We start from the raw sequence: 18737 nt of genomic DNA on the forward strand, positions 1-18737 counted from the left end.
AGGCTCCGGCAAGATCCTTGCCGGAGACGTCCGCAAGGCCCCGGCAAGATCCTTGCCGGGGACATCGGCAAGAACGTGGCAAGCCTCTGCCGCCCCGTCACCACCCGAGTGTCCTGGCCAGCCCACCAGCCTGGCAAGCACCTGCGTGGTGGCATGCAGATCTTCGTGAAGACCCTGCCACCCCTCCAGCGCAGCAGCTGGCCAGCCAACTTGGCACTGCATGCCTCGTCGGCCTGGACGCGTGTCGAGACAGGGCAAGGCGGCAATGGACGGGACGGGCTCTCCTCCCGTCCCGATAAAGCTAGAGGGCACGTAAGCAGTGCATTGATGGTGTTTGTCCTAAGACGCCGGCGATAAACATAGATACTGTAGCAGCTTTACACCTCATGTGTGTCACTGTGGCAGCCCCTTTGACGTATAAAAGGAGGCCCATGGCGTACTGGATGAGGATTCGAACTTTTGAACCTCTCGGCCCAGCATGCATGCGAGCAGCTAGCCGGAGCTCCAGAACACAGAATACACAGTCAAGCAGGACTAGGGTCTTATGCTTCTCAGCGGCCTGAACCTGGATAAAAATCCATCGTGTTGACCTTTAGATCGACTCTTTGCACCACTCCTCCTCCCTGCCGAACCGTAGAAGGGACCCAAGTGAACCCATAGGTGCCGACCTTCTCTATGCCGACATCTTTGGCGCGCCAGGTAGGGTCCTGAGAGTTCTGCAAACCCGGTCTAGGGGTTAGCGCGTCGTTTCCTCGATCACCATGGCTCCCAAGAAGAAGGGGACCATGGCGGTCAGTCCGTCTGGAACCGTGCTGCCTATGGGCGGCACGGCGACCTCCAAGGCATCACCGCCGGCGTCCGTGCTGCGGTCCTCCCAGGTCGTGCGCTACAAGCAGCGCCGCGACGTTGGTGATCCCGGACGCCGCCGCGGGAAGAGCCACAACATCGTTCCCAAGATGCACAAGGCTAGAAAGCACTAATGAGCAGCCAAGGCTCTGTATTCCTATTTTGTCTTCTTTCCTTTCCACAAAGGACAGAAGGTTCCCTTGCGCGCAAGTTTGCCGAGGGGAATAGAGAGTGTGGACGCCAACAAGCGACGCCAACAGCTTGCGAAGAAGAATACAGCAACAAAAAGCTAAGTCACGAGACTTTGAGCAAATTTCTTTTAATATCAGGTTTATTTTCCTCAAATGGTCTCGGTTCTTGTATAAGGAAAACCTGCATGCAAAGGAACCTTGTCGGATTTGGTTGCAGCCTTGCTATGTTTTGAGTCCGCTCAACGACTCAAGTGGCTGCACTAGAAACGGCAAGGTGCCTTGCCGGCAGCGGCACCCCTAGCAGGCTGCTAAGGATCCGTCCTCAAAGCGCTCGCGGCTAGGGTGTGCGCATCGGCAGGCCTCTTCCAGTAACGCGTAGGGTGTGTACCGTACAAGGAGGAATCATACGAAGGAGATAACATGCATTCAATCCACAAACATAGCAAGTTATATTACCATAATAGTTGTCGCAGTTCTAACTTAAGCGGAATTGTTTTTGGTACGGATCCATGGCGGCAAGGGGAAGCAGAGCGCCTAGGCCCGGTGCTGGCCTTCCACCCTCGTGACGTGGTCGACCAGGCTGACAACGGGCGCGACAAGCTCCTCAAGTGCCATGCGGTCCGCATCTGCCAGCAAGCTGTCCTGGTTAAGGTCGAGGCTAGGGTTCCTGTATGCCACCTTGGTGAGCACCTTAAGGAGGGCACCCCGGCAAAGCTTCCGGGACTCATTGGCCAGGTGGGTCGCTCGGCGGTCGTGGAGCAGCTTCAAGGCGTCGAAGACGGCCTCGAAGAACATGGTCACCCTAGCGCTCTCACTTATCCTGTCGTCATGGGAGAACTGTAACACCCCGAGAATCATGCTACAGTAATCTCCCCCTAATGGTGGCCATGTCATCGTAATTACTATGCAGCTTGCCACTTGTCCAAAAATCAAAGCCTTTTTCAAATTTAAAATAAGTCAAATAAATTATTTTCTTTAAGCAGCAAAACTAAAATGTTCACCTTATCCTATAAATTTCCCTGATCACTGTCATGTTGAAACCAACCTCTTCTGAATTCCCAAAATGCCCATGGGAATTAATTCAGTGCTCCAGCAGCATTTAAATTGTCCTTTTCAATTTCTAAAATTGATTAGGCAACTCCTTTTGACCCCAAACTTTTTGTTCCATGTCAAGGTATTGTGTTAGTTTTATGTGCCAAGTTTTGTTCAAAACAAAACTCATTTGGTACTAAAAGAAAAATGCAAAACAGAGCAAATAAAAGAAAACAAAAAGAAAAAGAAAAAGGGAAAAGTCAGAGGAGAGAGAGAGATAAACCCCCTGTCCCCTTTGGGCCTCGGCCCACATCCACCAGCCGGCCCAGCTCCCCGCACCGGACACCCCGCCTCCCTGTTCCTCGGTTGCGCACCGCTACAGGCGCGGTTGCCACCGGACTCCCTCGCTGGCGACGCCCCCGCGCGGATAAGGTAGCACCCGCGCCCCCTCGAGCTCCCCTCCCCCCCGATCTCATCCACTCGCTCACTCGTCCCCACGCCGTCTCCTCTCGGCCCTCGCCCCAGATCCCCTTCTCCCCCCTCATCTGAACGCCGCCATCGCCACGGCCTTGCCGTGCGCGTGGCCACAGGCCGCCGCCCTTCGTTCGACCGCGTCCGAGAGCTTCCTTATCGCTGCCTACGCCGACCGCGTCCACTTCCCCGAGCTTGGAGCCCCTACCCCGTCGGCTTCGCGGTCATCTTCAACCTCCCGGCCACCTCGAATCTTCCCCGGGCCTTCCCTGCAACGGCAGTGAGCCACCTCCCCTCCTCCTCTTCCCCTTTAGCTCTCCCGTACGCCTTGGGTCACTCCCGCCGTCGCGCCCGAGCTCCCGAGGAGCTCGCGGTTGCCGCGCCCTGCCTTCCCTGCGCTGCAGCTGCGCCCTAGCGCCCGCGCCCGCCTGCCTGCAGCCACCCCTGCCTTCCCTCGCCTGGCCGCGCACTGCCACGACCCGCGCTGTCTATGTGCGTGACCCACGCTCGCAGCCACCCGCGCTGCCTACTCTTGCTCTCCTCTGCTGCTCGCGTTCGCCGCTCCGCGGCCGCGCCCCCGCTCGTCGCCGCTCGCTGCTGCCTGCACTGCGCCACATCCGCCGAGCCACCCCACCGGCCTCGCCATGGCCGCGGCCGCCCCTCCACCCACGTCGTGGCCTCGCCGGCGCCCCCTGATGCCACGTGCATGCACGGGCGCCCGCCTCGTTAGCCCGCTGCACCCGCGCGACCGCACACCTGGTTACCACAGTGGGCCACTGACCACTGGGCTTGGCCCCCTGTTAAATAAGGATTTTAAAAATAAATAAATAAAAAACAATTAATTAACTAATTAGGTAATTAATTATCTTAATTAACCTTGCTTAATTAGCCTAATGAACTAGTTTAGTTAATTTAAATCTGTTAATTAGTTAGGTCAATGATAGACGGGCCCCACTGCCCTGTTTGACTAGTCAACGGTCTGTGTTGACCGCTGACGTCATCATCATGCTGGTGCAATAACTCCGTTTTAGATTTAATAATAAATTCAGAAATTGTTTAAATCTTTGGTAAATCATAGAAAATAATCCGTAACTCGGATGAAAAAGTTTTGTACATGAAAGTTGCTCAGAACGACGAGACGAATCAGAATAAATAGTCCGTTCGTCTGTCACGCGTCTCTAGCATAGCGAACCTGCAACCGTCCCCCTCTGGTTCGTCTGTCCGAAAATGCCAAACTTCAGGAAAGCATTCCCAGATGTTATCCCCCTTCGCCGGTAGCGTGTAGCACCGCGTTAGAACACGTCTAGCTCTGCCTGTTGTCCTGTTATGCTCTTGCTTGCTATGTATTTACTGTCTCTCTGCACCTCTTCTCTTCAGTAGACCCCGTAATGGCTGTCGATGCTGTTGTGATTGACTACTTCACCGACGACCCCTCCTTCTCGTCTGAGCAACCAGGCAAGCCCCCCCCTTTGATCATCCCGATATCGCCCATTCCATTCTCTCATGCTTGCACTAGATTTTGCTACTGTTATTGTTTGCTCCTATTCTGATGCATAGCCTGCTTTTGTAACCTACTTATTGTTACCTTACCTGCTTATCCTAAACTGCTTACACTACAAAAAAATACACTTCCGTGATGATACGTGTTTGTCACAGTAGGTCGCGTTTTCTGTCATGCATGTACATCCATGACAAATTTATGACAGAATCAAGATAGTCATACCTGTGCTGTCATAGAAGTGTTCCATGACATTGCCAAAATTATCATCACGGAAGTGTCCACTTCCATGACGATAAATCGCGCGTCACAGAAGTGCTTTCGTCAAGGGTGACCGACACGTGGCATCCACCGTAACGGAACGCCGTTAAGCTATCGGGTCGGGTTTTGGATCCGATAACCCGTTAACAGCCCCGACCAATGGGGATTTTCCACGTGTAAAATCATCATTGGCTGGAGGAAACACGTGTCGGCTCATCGTTGGGACAGATGTCATCCACTCATTGGACGGAAGGCGCCTATGATACGTCGACACGTGGCACGGCCCAACAGAGGCCCATTCCTGTGAAAAGGCCGGCCCGTTTGACTTGGTCAAAAGGTGGCGGGCCGGCCCATGGAAAGCCTGTTAACGGCCTGTTCGCATATAGCCCATTTACAGCCCGCTAACCCAAGGCCCGTTACGCCCTATCCGAATTAGGCCCAGTAGCGTCATCTGGGCCATCCAATATGATTCCAGCCCGTTTTCACTTCTGGCGCATGTATGGCCCATGACGTCTTTCGGCCCATATGAGGCCCTATGTAACTCTTGGCCTATTAACGGCCCGTGGTGAAACTGGCCCGTAATGAACAGTGTATCACTTTACACCCATTAACGGCCCGTGGTGAAACTGGCCCGTAATGAACAGTGTATCACTTTATACCCATTAACGGCCCGTTATTCCGTTGGGCCGTTTCCAGCCCATGTTATCTTTCGGCCTTCTCAGAGCCCATTTATTCTTGGGCTCATTTCCAGCATTCGTTTACTTACGGCCCGTTACTGTCATTTTCTGCTTGTGGGCCAAATTCAGCCCGTGGTTACAGTCGGCCCGTTTGTGGTCCGTTAATACGTTGGGCCGTTTTCATAGCGTCATCAAATACGGCCTATTAACGATGGCCCGTTATGGTCGGCCCATGAACGGACGATTCCAACTCTAGCCCGTTTACGGCCATAATGCGGTCTGTTTGGCCCATGTTTGGCCAATCGATCATACGGCCCGTATAAGGCCCATTGATGATACGGCCCGCAGAAGGCCCATTGTTTCTACGGCCCGTAGAAGGCCCATTGTTTCTACGGCCCGTAGAAGGCCCACTGTTTCTACGGCCAGTAGGAGGCCCAGTGTCACTACAGTAAATATTAGCCCATGGTTATTGTGGCCTAGTTTTAAAAAATAGGTTATTGCAGCCACTAGCTAACCGCGGAAAAAGAACTGCAATGACTACAAGCAAACAAATAAACAAGACAACAAGGAAATAAATAAGCAAGCAACTAACGCTAGGCTATCACGGCTATTACACATATTACATCCACTGGGCATCAAAGTTCGCCACCAGTGCAAATATAGGGAACAAAGCAGCATATCATATACACTGGTTGTCAAAGTTGGCGACCAGCGCAAATAAACGCCGCAGCAAAACAAATCCAGAACTGAAACCACTTCAGAAGATCTCAAGAAACAATATCCTGGGTACCCATAATGCTGGCAAGATGCTTAGCAAGCTTATTAACTTTCTCTTGTTTGGCGCTTAAATCCTCCAGCGCTTGCTGTTGCACCAGAAAATATGCATCTGAATTCTGCAGGGACTTCCTCAGTCCTTCAGCTTCCTGTCGCAGCACATCTGATCGATGTCTTTCAACTTGAAGTTGAGACTCAAGAAGACGAACTGATTCAGGCAGCGAGTTCGAAGAGCTTGTGCCAGCAGTAGTGGCCAGTAACTCGAACACTACATCAAGACAGGACTTTTGGGTTCCCTCACTGTCGTCAAGATAGTTTTTATCAGCTTTCTTGGAGACCAACAGGGATGTCTCACTATCTTGAACCTTATCTGCATTACTTCCTTTACCATTGGATAACGCGGTACTGTTCTCCAATATTTTGTCCGCATTCTAAAAGAGAAACAAGCAGACACATCACATGTTTACCATGTTGTATATGAAACTCATTTTGGTAAATGAGTTCAGTAGTAAAGTGGACAGGATAACAGCATGAAACAAACATATATCTATGTACCATGGTCACTTTATGGTCTATATCATTCTAGTTTTTGTTGCCAAATCAAGATAGAGACACAGTTCAAATAATATTTGTTCAAGACAAAGCAGAATAGACAGAATATAAGTGTGGGTAACTATAGAGCAATAACAACACTTGTAATGTGCATGACATGAGAACATAACTGTTTATTCAATTGAAACTGAAATCAACATAGAGCAGGTTACAACAGCAAACCAGTTAAAGAAACAGGTTTAAAACATACCTGTTGCGCCATTGGAGTTTCAATTCCATCCTTCAAAATTGAAAATAGTTGGTATGAGTAAATACAGTAATGCAAGAGCAAAGGAGTATGAACCATAGCTACAGAACCTGACCTGAGAACAAATCTTCTTCTCCTTTAAGCGTTGAGTTGGGATTCGGAGTGGTGGTCCTCGTGCTTTGGGCACTGCAGTTCCCTTACTAACTGCTCGTGTTTGGGTGCTCTGTGGTGGAGACGGTGCTGTGTCAACTGGAACTGGGTTACTATCTGCCGGGGTTGGGGTTAGAAGGGGTGTAGCTGGTTCTCTGTCCAACTGGGTAGGGGTACAATCTGCGAGAGTCTGGGTTATGTGTGGTGGATCTGGTCCTTGGGCAAGTACAACCGTGGTTCTATCTGCATCAACTGGTAGCACTATCTTTTCTGAAGACCGTGTTGTTACTCCCTTAGATACTGCCATCACGCTCTCCAATTCAAATGGCTGATAAACAAGAAAAGTAATTGAAAGTATAGACATTGTATGATAGACAGGTGCAATGGATAGTGGGGAATAAAAGAGGGCATGAAATAATTCATATTTATGTTGTCTAACCAAACAGGATAGCATGACACAATTTCACATATATGATGGCTAACTAAACAGGATAGCATGACACAATTTCACATTATGATGGCTAACTAAAAAAGATGGAAAGACATAGTTCAAAATATGAGACTATGTAAACAGGATGACATGACATAACTATATAATGTGTTTATTAAATAGGTTGGCATGCCATAATTCACATACATTCACGGATAGAATGCCATAATTCAAAATATGATGACTGTAAACACTAAACAGGATGAGATGATATAACTATATGATGTCTTTATTAAATGGGTTGCCATGCCATAATTCAGATAGATGATGTGTATGTACTATGTAAACATGATGGCATGATATAATTCAAATATATGATTTATATAGTAAGCAAGTAAGCAGATGGCAATCCATATATGATGTAAAAACTAAGCAATGCAAGACAACATGCATGACATGGGTAATATAACCCTGCCAAGTTTGAGCATAGACCTCAGGGGGGAAATAGGACTGGTCATCAGTCTCTGAATCCTCCTCTGAGGAGCTCTCTGTAACCAGCAAGATGTCTGCTTCAGCAGGTAGCATTGTCTGCTCTGAATACCTTGTTTTCACTCCAGATACTTCCATCACCGCTTCAAATGGCTGATGCACAGGAAGAGTAGTTGAATATACAAACGTTGTCGACAAATGGAACACGTAATACAAAAAAATGATAGCATGATATAATTCACATACATGATGATTGGCTAAACAGCATGGCATTGCATAATTCACATATATAATGCCTTTGCAACAAGATAGCATTGTATAATTCACATATATAATGTCTTGCAACAAGATGGCAATGCATAATTCACATATATGGTAATTAGACACTGAACAGGTGGCATTCACACAAAGCATGTCTAAACTAATCAAATGACATAGCAATGCGAGACACCATACGCACGATATGAGCAACATAACCCTGCCAAGTTAGAGCATACACCTCGGGGGGGGGGAATAGGACTGGTCATCTGTCTCTGAATCCTCCTCTGAGGAGCTATCCGTAACCAGCGAGATATGCGCTTCGTCAGATAGCATAGTCTGCTCTGAAGACCTTGTTTTCACTCCAGAATTTGCCATCACCGTGTCAAATGGCTGATGCACACGAAGAGCAGTTGAATGTACTAACATTGTTGACAAATGTAATATGTAACGAAAAAAAGGATGGCCTGATATAATTTACATATAAGATGACTGGCTAAGCAGGATGGCATTGCAAAATTCACATATATGATGCCTGGCTAAACAAGATGGCGTTGCATAATTCACATAAACGATGAATAAACTAAACAGATGGCATTCGCACAAAGGATGTCTAAACTAAGCAGATGACATATTTGATGTATAAAGTAAGCAATGCAAGACACCATATGCATGATATAACCAACATCAGCATGCCAAGTTAGAGCGAAGACCTCAGGGGGTAAATAGGAGTTGTCTTCTCCTTCTGAATCCCCCTCAGAACAGATATCTTCCTCTCGATTACAATCCGAAATGCGTGGAGGGGGGCTGCCTTTGCGCCTACCATGGAGCGACGTCTGCATGAAATTTTATTGCCACGCAAGGCTCGTCTCTTTTGCTCTACATGTTCAGTTCCATTGTTTACAATAACTGTCATGCATAGGAATAAAACATAGTGAGATTATGTAAGGAGTGCATGCAGAAATCCAGAGTGATGGTAGCAACCTGTGGATAGACCCAAAACCAATAATAGCAGGCAGATAATGGCTTCAGTTAAAAAATACAGATAATGGCTTCTTTACTGTTTGTTTCCCACCCAACATGAAACTCATAGTAGACACCGGAGATTAACCAGATAGTAGATAGATACTATTGATAGCGGCCCCGATATGTACCCCACAACCATTTAAAAACTCAAGTTTGACCATTAGTTTGGAGCTGACTCAGAGTCTAATCGGTGAACAGGACGATAAAGTAGCATGTAATATTAAGCGATGCATAACGTAAGCAGACACGAAAGAGTGCGACCTCTCTTGCGGACCCGTGTAGTCCTCGAGGTCATCTGCTCGGTTGATGATGGTAATGCAGTTTTCATGGCTGCCAGCGGCGGGGAAGAAGATCTGAGGCGGCGAAAGACAGTCTGGAGGCCGGATCCCTGCTGTGCTGGACCCTTCTGTCGTTGGAGCAGCTGAGCTGGGGTGGACGACGGCGCAGCAGGAGCGGGACAAACCACGCAAGGTTTTCTTTGACAACTATCTGTAAGAGAAGTAATTCTGTAAGGGCTCGTTTGAATTGGAGGATTCCAACAATGCAGGGATAGGAAATAGACAGGAATAGGATAGGAATGCACGTGCAAAACAGAGAATTTAAAAACACAGGATTTCTGCCAATCTGGGTGTTTGATTCACAACAATTGGAAGATCACAGGATGCAAAGAAGCATGGTGAGATTAAGTCAAACCACAAGAAAATGTACGGTTATAATGCTATTATGCTACTATCTCTTAGTCTTGTGCTTCATGAATAGGAATTTGAAAAGGAGGACAAGTGAAAATTAAAATTCCTACGTTTTTTCTTTCAAGGAGACACTAAAGGAACAAATCCGTGTGCTCAGTGGACAATATATATAACATGTAGAGTAAAAAAGAGATGCAACAAGTGTACAACCTCTTTGGCGAAGCCATGTCGATCTCAGCGTGATTGGGTTGGCCGGTGAGGATGCTCCGGCTGACTTTGCTGTCGGAGGAGGGGAAGAAGATCTTAGGCGTCTGGAGATGGAGCCCGAGGTACTGCTCCGCTGTGATGGAGGGTTTCGTCGTTGGAGCAGCTCCGGTGAGTTGTACGACGCCGAGGCTGAAGCAGGACAAGAGAGACAACGAACAACGTTAACCTGAGTGGAATTCTAATAGCATCTCCAATACATGACGTAAAATACATAACCACAAAGTGCTAGATGTAAAATACATCAGCCGCTCATCTCTGAACTTAACTGTCGAAACTGAACTTAACTGTCGAAACTGAATTTTGCTGTCGAAACTGAATTTTGCTGTCGAAACTGAACGCACTAGCAAGGTGAGGCTACACGTCGGTCGACTGACTTTTTCATCTCTGGTCAGTCGATTTTGCAGCCGTTGGATACGAAATCAAGGGCCTGCGGTTCATCTTCAACCTCCACCCCCTGAGCCGCCAGCCACCACCGGCCAAACAGCAGCCCCCCACCGCCCGCGGCCGGCGGTGCGCCACCCCGCCCGCCCCGAAAACACTCCCCACCGCCGGTCCGCCGCCGCCCTGGGCCATCCCTCTAGGCCCCCCCCCCGTGCCGAGCTTTTTCTCCGGCGATCCCCACGCCACCCCGCACCGCCGGCGACCACCGCCCCCATCCTGAACCCTAAGATAGATAGTGGGGTACCTCTCCGGCGAGCCCCCCTCCCCGCTGCGGCTGGTTCTTCCTTCACCCCGGCGAGCCCCCCCACCCCCTGAAAATCGACTGACCCAAAAGTCGATTCAGTCGACTGAAGTGTAGCTAAATCGGAGCAGCATCGCAAGCAAGAGCAAGAGCGAGAGCAGCAGCGCGAGCAAGAGCAATAGCAAGAGCAGACCAGGCAGGGGACCGAGAGCAAGAGCAGAGCAGCAGCGCGAGCGAGAGCTAAAGCAGCAGCAGCTCCTACTGATGTGGACGTCGCCGCCGAGGGAGCGACGCCGTGGAGGAAGTGGCCGGCGACGCCGCCGTGGATGGAGCCGCGCCGTGTCGGCTCGGGACCGAGCGCCGGCAGCACCGTGAGATCGAATCAAGAAGAAAATGCGGCGATTAGTGTACAACCTCTTTGGTGGCGCCGATTAGGCCGCAGCTTCATCCGAGGAAACGGTGATGATGATGCTCTTCCGGTGGTGCAGGTGAAGACGGCGGTGTGGGAATGGAGGTGGCGCGAAAGACGAGGGGAACGTCGGGGCAGCTCCTTGGAGGTGGAGGACGGGGTGGCTGAACCGGCGGGACGATGAGATCGACGACGGATCCTCATCCGGTACGGTGGATGAGGGACGTCGAGGTGTTGCTGTGGACGACGTCGTCGGGGAAGAGGCTCCGGCTGGGTGGCGGACGGAGCAGGGTGTGGGGTTTCGTCGCGGGTTTTCGCGGCCTCGGTGTACGAATGGGTGGGCGGATGGGATGGCAGTGGGGAACCATGGCTTAGAGACGCGCTTGTCCGAAATGTGGGGTAAGTTACGAAAGTACCCCCACCGATTTGAGGCGGTTCTTTCGGTTCAGGGGTAGCACGGGCATTTCGCGTGTCGGGATTTCACAGGAGGTGGGAGTTTTCGCGCGCGTTGTAATTTCGGAATAGCAAGGCGCGGGTTGAGATGGAGGGAGTTGTCGGAGCACAACGAGACAAAGATATATCTTAAATATTTCGGGCTAACAAGGCGCGGGTTGAAATTTCCGGACAAGCCTAACGTGTACTGTACCAAATCAATGCGCACTACAAATGTCATTCAAAACTTTGAATTCATGTTATGTTCAATTAAAATATTTCGCTACGTGTATAATGCATGCAACCTACTACTCAAATGAACGTTTTAGTGCATTCCAAACGTATATACTACCGCTTCAATATGAACTAAATTTGAATTCGTTTCTCTATTTGAATAAGATCTACAGTAATGATTGTTGTGAAGTCAAAGCATTTGAATTCGTTTCTCTGTTTTAATAAGATCTACAATCATCATTATTGTCAAGTTAAACCATCGTTTGTGTATTATCTTCACAGCACACCACATGATTAGTCTCGAGTTACATATGAACTATGTGTACTATATGAACTCGAACTAGATTTTTTGAATCCACTTTATTTTGATTTCAAATCACATTACATTTCTAGCTCTAGCTAGATCTTCATAATCTAAACCATGTCTCATATGTATAATGTGTTTATCACATTATGTATGGTGCCCCGCCCCCTACGCCTACAAGTATTTAGATGTGAGTTGCAAACACCACACATTACCACAAATTCAAATAAAATGTGAGAATGTTCGATATATAGTATTGTTTAGATTGTTCGATATTTAGTTGTAAGCTGCAAACGCCACACATTATCACAAATTCAAATAAAATGTGAGATTGTTTGATGTATAGTATGGTTTAGATTGTTCGGCATTTAGCTGTGAGTTGCAAACGCCATGCATTATCACATTATGGTATAACATGTGCACAGCACGTGTATCACCGCTATATTCATGCATGCAATGTTTAAAACACTATGATCTCCTATTCAAATATATGAATCCGCTTTCATATCAAATTATGATCTTTGTTAGTCTCTTACACCCACACAATCCTCTAACCTTTGTAGCTACCACTAACTTTCTCTCGTGCATGCACACGCCCTCCTCGCCCTCCCCCTCCCTCGGCATTCTATCCACCGGGCACATTCATTTTTTCTTTAGGTCGTTCTCCCAGAGTCTCCACAACTCCTTTCCGACACACACCGATCGATAAACCTCTCCAGCGATGCCTGCCTACAACATACACACACACCTTCAATCTCCTCCTTTATGTGTCCTTGCCTCGTGTCTCTCATACGGTCAGACACACGTGTAAACTCTCGCCCCTCTTTTCATCGATCTCACAACCGCACACTCCTCCCCCTATCTAGCTAGTAGTTGGGCCTCTCGCACCACCTCCTAGCTCCATTCTCTCTGTCTATCCGTCTCGCTGGGCCTTATTTGCCTCTAACAAATGGACGTACACCGACCGATCTCTCGCTATACATATAGCTAGCTAGGTCCTTATAACTCGTTTTTACCCACACGTCAATCGATCTACCTCATTAGTTGTGTCTCTCCCTTCCTCCGACAAACAACAATTGATCTACCGATCTAGTTAGGTTTGCTTACCAAACACATGGTTCCCCTTCATCATCCATGGATGCGTCCCGACAGATCTATCACGCACAGGCACACACAGAAACACATCCCCACTCTTATTGATAACATTGCAGTTCCACCCTCAGTTTGTCTAGTAGGCCTCTCCCACCATCTTCGAGAAGCAACTCCATCACCCATCCAGCACTCTACCCCTCTCCCTCCCTCTCCCTCCCTCTCTCTCTCCTCTCTCTCTCTGTCCCATCATATTTCCCGTCCTTCAGTTATGTATGGATGTCGACCGATCTCCCTCAAGACATAGCTGGGTCTCTCCTTCTCAACACATATACGAGTCGTTCTACCTCTATAGTTAGGCCTCTGCCTACCCCTCCCCCCACCCCCTCCCCCCACACACACCGATACATCGAGCGCTCTAGTCATGTCTCCCTGCCACACACAAACTTGACATGTGCCCTCTAACGTTCCGGTAGGCCAGTCGCCCTATATCTTTGACTTGCACACACACACAATTTCGATGGCTCTCTTCATCGATCTCGCACCCACCCACTTGATCCTCTCTTCGACTCTATCGATAGCTATGACCCCTCCCTCTCTTCTCGTGGATTGCCCGACCCTCTATGTATGATATGGATAGGCCTCCATTTCACACACATTGCATGCAAAATTTTGTTTGAGATGTCATCGACACATATTCCCACAAATAATTCACGAAATCAACCCCCACCCCACCCCCACCCCAAAACAAAAAACACTCACGAACGCGGTTTGTATCTCTCACACACACCCACGTAGGTGGGGGACGTGCACGAAGAGAAGAGGTGCATGCACGGCGCACGTACTCCCGTCTCTTTCCCAACCACACCCGCGCGGTACACGGTGGAGCTCATTTCTGTACGAAAAAGGCAGCCCACGTGGTAATTTGGCACGTGTACTGGTTGTCCACTTGGTGGAGGGAGGATCGTCTACCACGGGTGAACAAACAAATTGCGACTTGACGTGTTATGTTAAAAAAAGAGGCAAACCATGTGGGGCCTACCTTAGAGGCAAGGCTCTATACACTGGAGTACTTTTGATGTGTCCCGTCAACTCGCAGAACGAGGAGAAGCTTGCTTAGTACGCCGTCTCCCCCGCCCACGGGCGCGGTGGCTCGCAGGATGAGGTGAAGCTTGCTCCGCCTTACGCCCGCTCCCTCGCCCATGCGCGCGGTGGCTCGCAGGACGAGGAGAAAAATTTACTACTCCCTCCGTTTACTCCTCGTCCCTACTACCTTGGTTATAGAGATTATATCATATTGTTTGGAATATATATGTCCTTTAGTAGATTTCAATATGAACTACTAGTACATACTCCAAACACTGATGTATATAGACGTATTTTAGAGTGTAGATTCACTCATTTTGCTCCGTATGTAGCACTCTCCCTCGCCCCTCGACCCTCGCCCACGTGGTGGACGTGCAGCAATTCATTCGGTCTCATATAGCCAGAACGATATATACTGCACTACCATTATTGCTCGACTTCCCGAAGAGGCGAAGAGCCAATCGCAAGGTTAATATTTTGGAGATGCCAAGCGCAAGGTTATAGGAGAACGAGTAGTAGGTGCCGCGTCATTTATAAATAAAGTTTTTTTCTTCAGTGGCACGTACGCAATATGATAGGTTCATATGGAGAGAAAAGGAAACCGCTCCACTATATACATAGTCAGGACGGGCCAGCCTACACGGTTGCTTGCTGGGGTTGCTCTCTTCACACTCTCTCGCACAAAACGACTGTGGCCACATCTCTAACATCCCGGCGGATCACGTCCGCTTGGGGAAGGGGTGGATGCTTAGTGTAGATGCGGTGGCCGTCGCCGACGGCGAAAACCCACTGTCGGCACGTCCCGATCAGGGGTCCCCGCCGTTCTCTCTCACAAAGCCGGTGAGGTTGCCTTCGTCCCTTGCTCACTGCCGCGACGTGGGCAGTTGCCGCCTCCCGCCGCCCTCCTCAAGGTTGTGCTACGTCCCTCAGGTACAACTCCCTTTACAGCCGGCTTGCACCACTGCTCCAGCTGCCCACATCACTCCCTGTGGATATTTCTCTACTTCTTTGCCCCGCACATACCTCTACTGGCTTCTACGTACTGTATTTGTGATGAGTTTATGTCTCATCAACTAGTCCCAGTAATCTTATTCTAATCACGCTTCTTCAATTTCTTTGCCACAGGGATGCTCATCTCGATTTTGGTGAAACTGCACAAAATGATCCGATGGTCAAAAGGTTGCAAACTTCATTTATTAGGAAGCTCGAACGTTGCCAGCAAATTGAAGCCTGGTCAGGGTTCACGGTTCAAGGGCTAGGGACTGCATGGATCGTTTTTTTCTTTAGCTGCCTCTGTTCCAAAATAAGTGTCAACTTTAGTAGTAGTACAACTTTGTACTAAAGTTTGCACAAAGTTGAGACACTTATTTTGGAACGGAGGGAGTACATATTTGCTATGATCTGTCAATCATTGAGATGCAATAGCATGCATGTTAGTCTCCTTTGTATTTGATGAAATGTTGCAACGGGCAACCTTGGACGCAAGATACATGTAACAGAAGCTGGAAGCTTCATAGCATTGTACAAATTTATCTCGCTGATAAATTACAGTACGTACTATACTAGTACTTCCTCCGTTCCTAAATATAAGTCTTTGTAGAGATTTCACCATGAACCACATGCGGATGTATATAGATGCATTTTAAGTGTAGATTCATTCATTTTGTTCCGTATGTAGTGGAATCTCTACAAAGACTTATCTACTAGTAATAGCTAGCCCCCACTACTAGGAATTCTCTATCCTCTCCTTGAGCCACATCATCAAAATTGATGTAGCCGTTAGATGAAGTAAATCAGTCCATAATAGCCGTCTGATCTAGACGTTGAGAGGCTCCGCACTAAGCCACATGCAAGCATGCAGAAATACCGTGGCACATGCATGTGAGTGGGTTTTAAATCACATCAACATGTCTGCATGCAAGCATGCACCGGTAGCATGCATGTAAGTGAGCTTTTAAGTCCCATTAACATGTCAAAAAGAAAAATATAATCCCATTATGCAGTAGGAGTTGGCTGATCTTTTTTCCTTACGTGGGATGATCTAAATGATGATGGGAGTTTATTTAGTTTGGCTACCACATTTGTCATGCGGTTATAGAGTTTTTTTAGTTCTATGAAATCGATAATTTTGCGCAGAGAGATATACCGCTGTTCCGCGGCAACGCGCGGGGACTCATCTAGTAATATTTAGGAACGGAGGGAGTACTATGTAAAGAGTTAGGTGTCGCACGGTGATAGTGTGAGGTGGGCCATGTAATCACTGAGCCTGCGTGTTTTCACTGCTCTTGCACGCCTCCGCTGTAAGAATGGAGAAAATTGTAATCTAGTAGTAGTACCTCCTTTCGCCGAAAGCGTGGGACATCCAGCAGTCCTACCACCTCAGTAATAAAGACCAATGAGCCGTCAAATCACATAGACCCAGCAGTAAGTTGGACGGACGAAGCAACCATCACTCTTGCGCCAGTGAGAGGTCGCGTCCGCTCTGCCCGGGCATGAATGCGGCACCGATTCTTTGGAGCGGCGCTGACCGTTTCGGGCGGGAAGCGCGCGCGGGCGATGGAGGGGCTTTGGGTGGGCCAGGCTGGTCAGGAGCGGGCGTGGCAGCTGTCCGCATGTCCCTACCGGACACGCCCGGAAACGAGAGGATGCACCGACTCTCGCGGCTAAAATCGTACACTACACAACATCTCTCTGTAGGAGTAGGTCGATCTGTCGCTCTCTCTAACACACACATGCTGTTAAACACACACACACACACGCACACGCACGCACCTTGGTCCCGTTGCACCTTCTAACGTGACTTATTACACCTAGACGGAGGGAGTAGTAAGTATACGAGATACGGTGGCACACTGACTTAAGTCGAATACAAGTGCCCAAAATTTGTGTGCATGTTATAATAAGGATTCACTTAAAATAGTACGTGAGCGAACAGAGGGATCAATTGGACAGTGTTCCCGAGCAGTAGCGAGATGTGTGAGGTAAGATACACCGCTGGCGCTTTTAATTTTTCTTATTAATTTGTTTGTTTCACCCTCTGACTGGTGGGACCCAACGTACTACGTGGAGAGAGGTAAGGTGACTAAGGCTGCATTATTTCTGCACCACTGTGGATAGTCTTACCACCAAAGCCACATGACACGATTATGATTGAAATCCCAATGACTCCCACACACACAAAAAAACACGGCATGCTTGTCACACGAATGCAGGAATGTATAAAAGGTTATTTCCCTCTCGTTGAACATAACGGGAGGGTTGTGTAGCTGGTTAGCCTGTTCGCTCATCAAACTTGAGGTCTCGGGTTCGATAACTACACTTGAGCATAATTTGTGCCAGGAGGATTCTTTGACTGGTCAAAATGTTTTCTAGGGTTTGCACGCTTCACACTCTCTCTCCAGTATATATATACACGCTGGAGCCTCAGCGCTTGTAGTTGCTCTCTTCACACTCTCTCGCCCTCTCCCGCTGGAGCCTCAGCGCTTGTAGTTGCTCTCTTCACACTCTCTCGCCCTCTCCAGATCTAAACAAGACTTCGTTGGCCTCTCTCTCCCCTCACTGCTGCTCAAAGAGCCGGCAGGATCCGTCCGCCGGGAAGGGAAGGAGGCTTAACGCTGTCGCCGTCGGCGAGGGACTACCGGCGCAGCTGTTCACTTTCCACCCAGCGGCGGCGCGGGAGGGCCTCCGACCCCTTCTTCTTCGCCGCCGTCCCGTCGCCCACCGAACCACGCCCCAAGTACCTTAAGGTATAATTTACTTACTCCACATGCATTGCTCTAGCTGCATGTATACCATGAATCTAGGACGTGGTTCAAAGAGGAAAGGAGTGGGGGAAAGTAGTGGGAAAAGTTGTATATAGCATGAATCTAGGACGTGGTTCAAAGAGGAAATGAAGGGGGAAAGTTGTATAGCATGAATCTAGGACGTGGTTCAAAGAGGAAAGGAATGGGGGAAAGTAGTGGGGAAAGTTGTATCGCATAAATCTAGGACGTGGTTCAAAGAGGAAAGGAAGGGGCGAAAGTACTAGTTCAAAAAGGAAAGGAAGGGACAAGGCTGTAGAGTTTGAGCAGGACTAGATTTGCTGCGCTCACATAGGGAAAGGTGTCTAAAGATAACAAAACTGGGACCAACACAAATATGCTCCTTGGTTGTTTGTTCTTTGTTGCAACAGACTGTGCATGACCACAGTACATCGGTAGATGCACATGGTGCTGGTGCGTCCACTGTCCCGTGCAACTCATTAGCTGTTGTTAATCTAAGGCCCTGTTTGGTTAAAAACTCCCTAGTCCCTACCTGCTTGGTTCCAGGGACTAAACATGGACTAGAGGTTATTAAATGACATGCTAAAAGACCATGTTACCCCTAGTAATGAACTAATAGAGACAAGGTGCGATGCGTGGCAGGGGCAACTGTTGGAAAAAGTCCCAAAAAGACTCCCTCGGGGTCTTCTTTCTTTAGTCCCAAATGCCCACTTTTAGTCCCTAAAAGTCCCTCCTGTTTGGTTTAGATGGGACTGACACGGAGTTTTTTTAGTCCCTACACCAAAATGTCCCTGTAAACAAACACCCTCTAATAATGCCGCTGGAAAATTGATGCAATGCCACAGTTAAAAGCAAATTACATGTTTAACGAATTTTATTGTT

The sequence above is a fragment of the Triticum aestivum genome, chromosome 5D (assembly GCF_018294505.1).
Source record: "Triticum aestivum cultivar Chinese Spring chromosome 5D, IWGSC CS RefSeq v2.1, whole genome shotgun sequence".
Classification (NCBI taxonomy): Eukaryota; Viridiplantae; Streptophyta; class Magnoliopsida; order Poales; family Poaceae; genus Triticum; species Triticum aestivum.